Here is a 7575-nt window from a genome sequence, read left to right on the forward strand (position 1 = left end):
AGCACACCTTGGGCCCGGGGGCTACTGTCGGCGTTCTGGGAATGAGGGTCCCCGGGATTGCCTTCCTGTGGCCTGCTACGTGGCTAAGCCAACAGGTCGTATGGCCCATCTTCATCAACAAGGCATCCAAGACCCTCGCGAGGGGCCAAGCCTTGCGAGGCGGACGACACAAGACCTCCTCTGGAGTAGCCTAGTCGGGCAGGCTCACGAGCAGCGGAGATATCAAGGCGAGGCAAACCTCATGAGGCTCTCGTGACGTGAGCCATGACGATCGACATCAGGCGGGCGCCAGGCAGGCGCCAGCGCGTGCAGCGTCCTTGTTTCCTCTTCGGTGCTAAGGAGGCCAGCGCAGGCGAGGAGTACTGAGGCATCAGGCAAAGGTTGCCATATCGGTGCAACAAGACCAAGACCATAAGGATGGCAAGACGGAGGTCATTGTGGAGCCCAAGACGGCGTCACCACCAGAGCCTTTCGCAGGCGGAGACCACCTTTGTCAGGATAGCTTGTACTAGCTGTCCCCCTTCAAATTTGCCCGCCGTTGTTGGCTCCCTTCCCTCTCAATATTTGGGAAGAGGACTAGGGCATCTATAAATAGGACTAGCCACCACCATAGGAAGGGTGGAGCGAGAAGACCATCGAGAACCACACAAGTTAGCCAAGCACAAGACCACCTCAACCTCAGGAGGCTGTTCTTCCCCTTGTATTGTTCAACATCAGCCCAAGAGGCAATCCACCACACCACACTGGAGTAGGGTATTACACCACAACGGTGGCCCGAACTAGTATAAATCTTCTGTCTTTTTGTGTTGCGAGTTCGTCAAGTTCGTCCGTGAGATCTTAGCGAGCTAAGGCGTGGATCGGTGGGAGGAAAAGACTTCGCGCGCACCCTAGTGTTCGAACCTTAAGGGTTTGCCGGAACCCCACATCCGACAACTAGCAGGCCTCGCAGGACCTTACCAGCTCGGTTGCGTCGTTGAGTGTCGTGGTCCAGTAGAACCCACAACGGAACGCCTTGCCAATCAGGGTGCACGACAATGAGTGATGCCCGTGGCCCCCGCCGTGTATGTCAACTACCAGCTCGCTCCCCTCCTTCCTGGAGATGCATCGCAAGGAAACATCATTTGGTCGTTTTCTGTACAGCTCACTGTCCTGGATGCAATATGTTGTAGCCTGCCGGGCCACGCGCTCCATGTCCTCCTCTTTCTCTGCCAGCGTTCCTTGCACCAGGTATGCCCTGAACTCCTCGGTCCAGCACCCCTCCTGAGGCTCGAGTGCCGGGAGCAGGCGTGCTCCTGAGGTCGGGCCACAGGCGGGGGCTCCCGAGGCTGGTGGCTGGGGGAGTACCTCTTGAGGCGGTGCAGGCTCGGCAGCCGAGGGTGCCGCCGAGGGCTTGAAAAGTCGCTCTTCGAAGACACCAGGCTCTTAGGGCTGGCGCCTTGACGCTCTCTTGGTGATCTCATCAGCTTCCTTGTTTGTGCCGCGTGGCACATGTTGCAGTTCCAGGCCCAAGAATTGCTGCTCCATCTTGCGCTCCTCCGCGAGGTACGCCTCCATGTGCTCGTCCCTCGGCCCGTACACCTTGTTGGAGAAGTTGACAAGGAGCTGGGAGTCACCCTTGATGGTGAGACGCTTCATCCCCAAGGCTGCTGCAGCCTTGAGGTCGGTGATCAGCCCCTCGTATACCGTGATGTTGTTGGAGATCTTCTCGCCCCGCTGGAAGCAGAGCTGCACGTCGTAGTATAGTTTGTCTTGGGTGGGCGAGATGAGCACGACACCATCCCCCGCACCTTGGCTTGCGAAAACCGTTGTCAAAGTACATGACCCAGCCATCTGGCGCTTCACTTCCTGGCGAGAGGGATCGGCTCTCGCCTGCTTCGGGCTCCGGAGCGTTGGTCCATTCTGCCACGAAGTCGGCGAGGGCGGCTCCCTTCATGATCCTGGTTGTGCTGAACTCCATCTGAAATGCTTGCAACTCTATGTTCCACTCAGCGACTCTTCCTGCAGCATTGGGGCTCTGGAGCACCCTCTCCAGTAGGTAGGCTGAGACGACCTTAATTGTGTGGCCTTGGAAGTAATTATGCAGCTTGCGTGAGGCCACCAGCAGTGCGAGCAAAAGCTTCTGTGGCATGGGGTATCATGCTCTTGTGTCTCGTAACACCGTGCTGACAAAGTATACCGGGTGCTCAACGAGGGTGGGAGCATCGATGGAGGCTATGGCCTCCAGAGGTTGTGGCGCCTCTCGAGGTGGGGGACCTTAGGAGCTTGGTCACCCATCAGGGCCTCCGCAGGCCCAGAAATGTCGTCTTGTGGGGCATGATCATCCAGTCGTGGCTTTAGCGGCGGCGTCTCGGCGCCGCACCATCCCAACTGAAGGTGCGGCATTACGCGGCGTGCTCTTGGCCTGGCGCTCGTCCCGGGCATCCACCAACGCCGCGCTGGCTGAGTGGGGCATGGCGGGAAGGTAGAGCACCAGGGGCTCGAGGGGACGAGGCGCTACCATCACCGGAGGGCTGGTCAAGTATCTCTTCAGGTCTTGAAACGCCAGGTCGGACTCTGGGGTCCACTCGAACGGGCCCTTCTTCTTCATCAGGTTGAAGAACGGCAAGGCACGCTCCCCCATCTTGGAGATGAATCGCCCCAGCGAGGTCACGCAGGCCGCGAGCTTCTGTATTTCTTTGAGAGTTTGCGGCGGGCTCATGTCTTCTATTGCCTTGACCTTCACCAGGTTGGCCTCGATCCCCCTGTGCGACACGAGGAAGCCCAGTAGCTTGCCAGAGGGGACACCAAACACGCACTTCTCTGGGTTGAGCCATAGGTCCACCTGGCGCAGGCTGGTGAAAGTCTCATCCAGGTCCTGAATGAGGGTTCTTGCCTCCCGAGATTTTACCACGATGTCCTCGACGTAGGCTTCAGCGCTTCTCCCTAGCTGTCGGCACAGGGCGATGTGCATCAGCCGTAAGAAGGTTGCCCCAGCGTTACGTAACCCGAACGGCATGTAGGTGTTGCAGTATACCCCACATGGGGTCAAGAAGGCCGTCTTCTCGACGTCCTCCACCGCCATCTTGGTCTGGTGGTAACCCGAGAATGCGTCCAGGAAACACAACAGGTCGCACTCGACGGTGGAGTCGACGATCTGGTCGATGCGTAGGAGCGGGAATGGGTCTTGGGGGCAGGCTTTGTTGAGGTTGATGAAGTCGACACACATGTGTTCCTTCCCGCCTTTCTTGGCCACGGTGACGGGGTTCACCAGCCATTTCGAGTACCGGACCTAGCAAATGACGCATGCCACTTGTAGTTTGCGAGTTTCCTAGGAGATGAAGGATTGCTTCTTCGTGGACTGTCGTCACACCTTCTGCATCATAGGGCGCACATTGGGGCACACCCTTAAGTGATGTTCGATTACCCCCCTTGGGACCCCTACCAGCTGCTTGGGCTCCCAGGCGAATACCTCCTTGTTCGCGTGCAGGAACTTCACCAATGCCTCTTGATCCAGGTCTAGGTTGGCACCTATGGTGAAGGTGGCTCCCGAGGATCCATCCTCCTCGACCAGCACTTGCTTCATCTCGGCCCGATCCTGAGTGAACAGCTGCTTCTTTTTCGCCGGTGCGGCCCCCTTAGCCCCTCGGGCGGCTTCGTCGGCCGGGCGTGCTGCCGCGGCGGCCCTGAAGGCGAGCTTGAGGGCTGTCAGAGCCTCCTTGGTGTCTCCAGCCACGGTGAGGACGCCGCTACCGCCCGGCATCTTCATGAGCTTGTGTGGCGGATGGGTCGCTGCCATGAACTGAGCCGAGGCAGGGTACCCGAGGATGACGTTGTATGGGAGGCTGATGCGAGCGATGTCGAAGTCGATCAGCTCGGTGCGGTAGTTCTCCCGGGTACCAAAGGTGATCGGGAGGCGTATTTGCCCCAGGGGGCTGGTGGATCTGCTACCGACTCCAGAGAAAGGCTTGGTGGGGCGGAGCCGGCCGTACGGCATGTGAAGCAAGCCGAAAGCTTCCACGAAGAGCACGTTGAGGCCAGCTCCTCCGCCGATGAGGGTCTTGGTCATGGCGATGTTGCAGATGGTGGGTGTGCAGAGCATTGGGAGCGCGTCCGAGCCAGTAGTGGTAGCGGGGTGGCCCCCTGAGTCAAAGGTGAGGTTGGCCCTGGGCGCCACCCATCCTGGAGGGGCTCCCTGCTGCACAGAGGCGGCGCCGATCTGCGGAAGAACTGCTTGACATGGCGGTCCGAGGGTGGTGCCTGCGAGTCGCCGAGGAGGGCCACGATGGCGACAGGCACCGGCGCCGCGAAGCGCACGACGAAAAGGCCGCACAGCTCCTCCCAAGAAGCCACAAAGGATCCTGGCAGGTTGAGCAGCCAGGCGCGCTAGCGAGAGCCATGGGGAACCAGTTGGCCATGATCTTGTCATCGCCTCCAGCCTCCAGAACGGCCTCCTCGTATGCCAGAAGGAAGGTCGATGGATCTGCTGTGCCTTCATAGCGGGGTAGCATCTCCGGCCTGAACTTGTGCGGCCACTGCACCCGCCGTAAGGCGGGGGTGAGGTCCCTGAGCCCCATGGCACCGTTGCGGGCGTCCGTCGGTCCAGTTGGAGGAGCGGCGCCGGCCATGGGGGGCCGAATGGGGAGGTGAAGCTAGTGGAGGAGCGAAGCTTCGGCGCACCCTACCTGGCGCACCAAATGTCGGATTCGGGGTTCCGGAAAACCCTTGAGGTTCGAACTCTGGGGTGCGCACAAAGATCTCTCTCTTCCTAGCTCGCTCTCGCAACGATCTCAAGGCCTAGCTTGCCGAACCCAAGGAACAAGAGACACAAGGGTTTATACTGGTTCGGGCCACCATTGTGGTGTAATACCCTACTCCAGTGTGGTGTGGTAGATTGCCTCGTGGGCTAAGGATAAATCAGTACAGTGGATGAACAGCCTCCTGAGGAGAGGTGTTCTTGAGCTCGATGAGCTGGTGTGTCTGAGGATGGTCCGAATGATCTGTACGCCCCCCTTGCTATGGTGGTGGCTAGCCCTATTTATAGAGGCCCTGGTCCTCTTCCCAAATGTTATGAGGGAAGGGATCCCGCAATGGCCAATTTTGAAGGGATACAAGTAGTACAAGTTATCTTGACAAAATGTGGTCTTTGCCTACCAAAGGTTCTGGTGGTCATGCAGTTGTGGGCTCCGCGGTGACCTCCCTACTGCCGTCCTACTGGTCTTGGTCTTGTTGCACTGATATGGAAACCTTTGCCTGATGCCTCGAGACTCTTCGCCTGTGCCTGCCTATTTAGCACCGAAGAGTAACTGGCACTGTGCGCCCGCTGGTGCTCGCCTGGCTTCGGTCGTCATGGCTCACATCACACGAACCTCGCGAGGTGCCCCTTGCATAGATATCTCCTCTCCTCGGGAGCCATCCTAGCGAGGCTGCCCCTGAGGAAGTCTTGTGTCATCCGCCTCGCGAGGTTTGTCCCCTTACGAGGGTCTTGAGTGGTTGCTAATGAAGATGGGCCGTACCGGGCTACCGGTAGAGCCACACCATGGGCCGCAGGCAGGCAAGTCTGGGTACTCCCGTTCCCAGGATGCCGACACCCACTTTGATAGCTTTCAATCTAAATAAACCTCGAACCTTGCACAGAATTAGTTTTAGCATTCCTTTTTATCATTATAAGAACATCTCCCCGTGGATGATCTCATCGAAATGTCCATGCTTTCCACGGTCACGACCTTAGGTTTAGCATTTTTCTGCCTTTTCAGAACCATGGTAGATCCAAAATTATTGCTCCACCTTGTAAAATATGTTTGTCCAACAGTTAGCCAAATCTGAAGTATGATAATTGCTATGGCGGCTTATACCGCAAACAATGACCCATCTGAAGGCACTAAATCTCGTTAAACCGCCACCATACGCTTTAGAACTTTTCTTGACCCGGCAATATAACTCCGGTTTAACCATGCTTACTCATGATCTTAATTCTGCAACGTATATCTTGACTGTTAAACTCTATCCATCTTAACACCAAAATGCTTAATCCGGTAGGTACCATTAGTCCCCTTTTAAGCCGCCAATACTTCAATGTTCATCACTCGACTTAACCTGTCAATTTGTTCATAGCACCCTACCTTTGAATCAATGATCCAGTTTAATTGCATGACCTTAAACCGGTAATGTTTTCTTCATTTAGCACCTTGTTTTCGAAGATGGTCAAGACCGTCACCGCCTGCAACTGGATTGTTTCCCGGGTTACGGAAGAAGACTTGAACACGTACGTTCAGACTGGCGTTTTAGCCAAGAAAGAAACTATCCACTGGAGGGTTCTGGGTAATGAAACTCGCCCTGAGCCCAAAGATGGTGAAGTGATGGTTTTCATGGATCATATGGACTAGAGCTTTAGTCCTCCCGGCTCAAGATTCTTCTGTGACGTGCTGCATTTCTTCAAACTCCATCCACAAGATATCGGACCAAGCACCGTTTCAAATATCTGCAATTTCCAAGTGTTCAGCGAGGTGTACCTTCAACAGGAGCCCATCGTGGAACTGTTCAGGGAGTTCTACTATTTGAACCGGTAGAATGAGTTCACAGATGGAACCAGACTTGAACTAGGCGGCATATCCATACAACGCCAAAAAGAAGCCATTTTCCCTGCTGCTAACCTGCCCAGTCACCCCAAGGACTCGAACCAGACTTGGTTTTACTACCAAGATACTTCGCAAGAAGGGGAGAATCCCCTGTCGGGCTACCGCGCTAGCCGGCTTAGCAGCAAACACCCTCTTCTGGATCGTATTAACACAACAGAACGGAAGAAATATGTTCCAACCTTCGCAAAAATTTGAGCTCTGATGGCTAACAGCTTGACCGGAATTGATCTAGTTCGCTGCTGGGTCGCCTAGAGAATATTGCCTCTAACCATCCGGCCTGGCTTAATGTGTGAATGTACGGGCGAACTAACAGATTCTCATCACCATTGTCCAACCAAAATAACTGAAGAAGATATCAATAATATGACCAAGACTCTATTGAATGAGAGTTTGGAGGATTGCAGTCAATTCGGACTGAGTCCCTTCTGTATTCTGAATAAGCCACCAGCTGTAAGTTTCAAGCCTCTACTTAACTCCTACATTTGTGTCTGCTGCTAGCTCATACTTATTCATCCGTTTAAAGGCTAACTCACCCTTCCGGGAAAAAAATTGCCCAAAAAACCAAAGAAGACCCGGACAAAGACTAAGACCACCAAAAGGCCTGCCAAGAAGAAATCCAACACTGCCGAACTGTTCAATTTGGATGAGAAAAATGATGATGATGATGATGATGATGAGTCGGAGTTAGAACTCGATTGTCTTGGCTCGTTTTTTGTACATCTTATTGACAATGACTGTTATCAGGATGAAGCGGAAGCCAGCCATGCAGGTGATGCAGAGGTAATTATTCTTTCCTCCTCCGGCTTAGAACCTCTGCCAACATAGAAAACTCGACAAGCAAGCCGTAAAGTAAGATTTTCTCACCCTTTAGCTCACTTGGATCCCAACTTTATTTTGAAGAAGCAGCAACATGAAGTTTGCCGCACAACCCGGAATAGTGGCGGCGGAGTGTTATCCTCTG

The sequence above is a fragment of the Triticum urartu genome, chromosome 1A (genome assembly GCF_056163025.1).
Source record: "Triticum urartu cultivar PI428250 chromosome 1A, HENAU_Tu73, whole genome shotgun sequence".
NCBI lineage: Eukaryota > Viridiplantae > Streptophyta > Magnoliopsida > Poales > Poaceae > Triticum > Triticum urartu.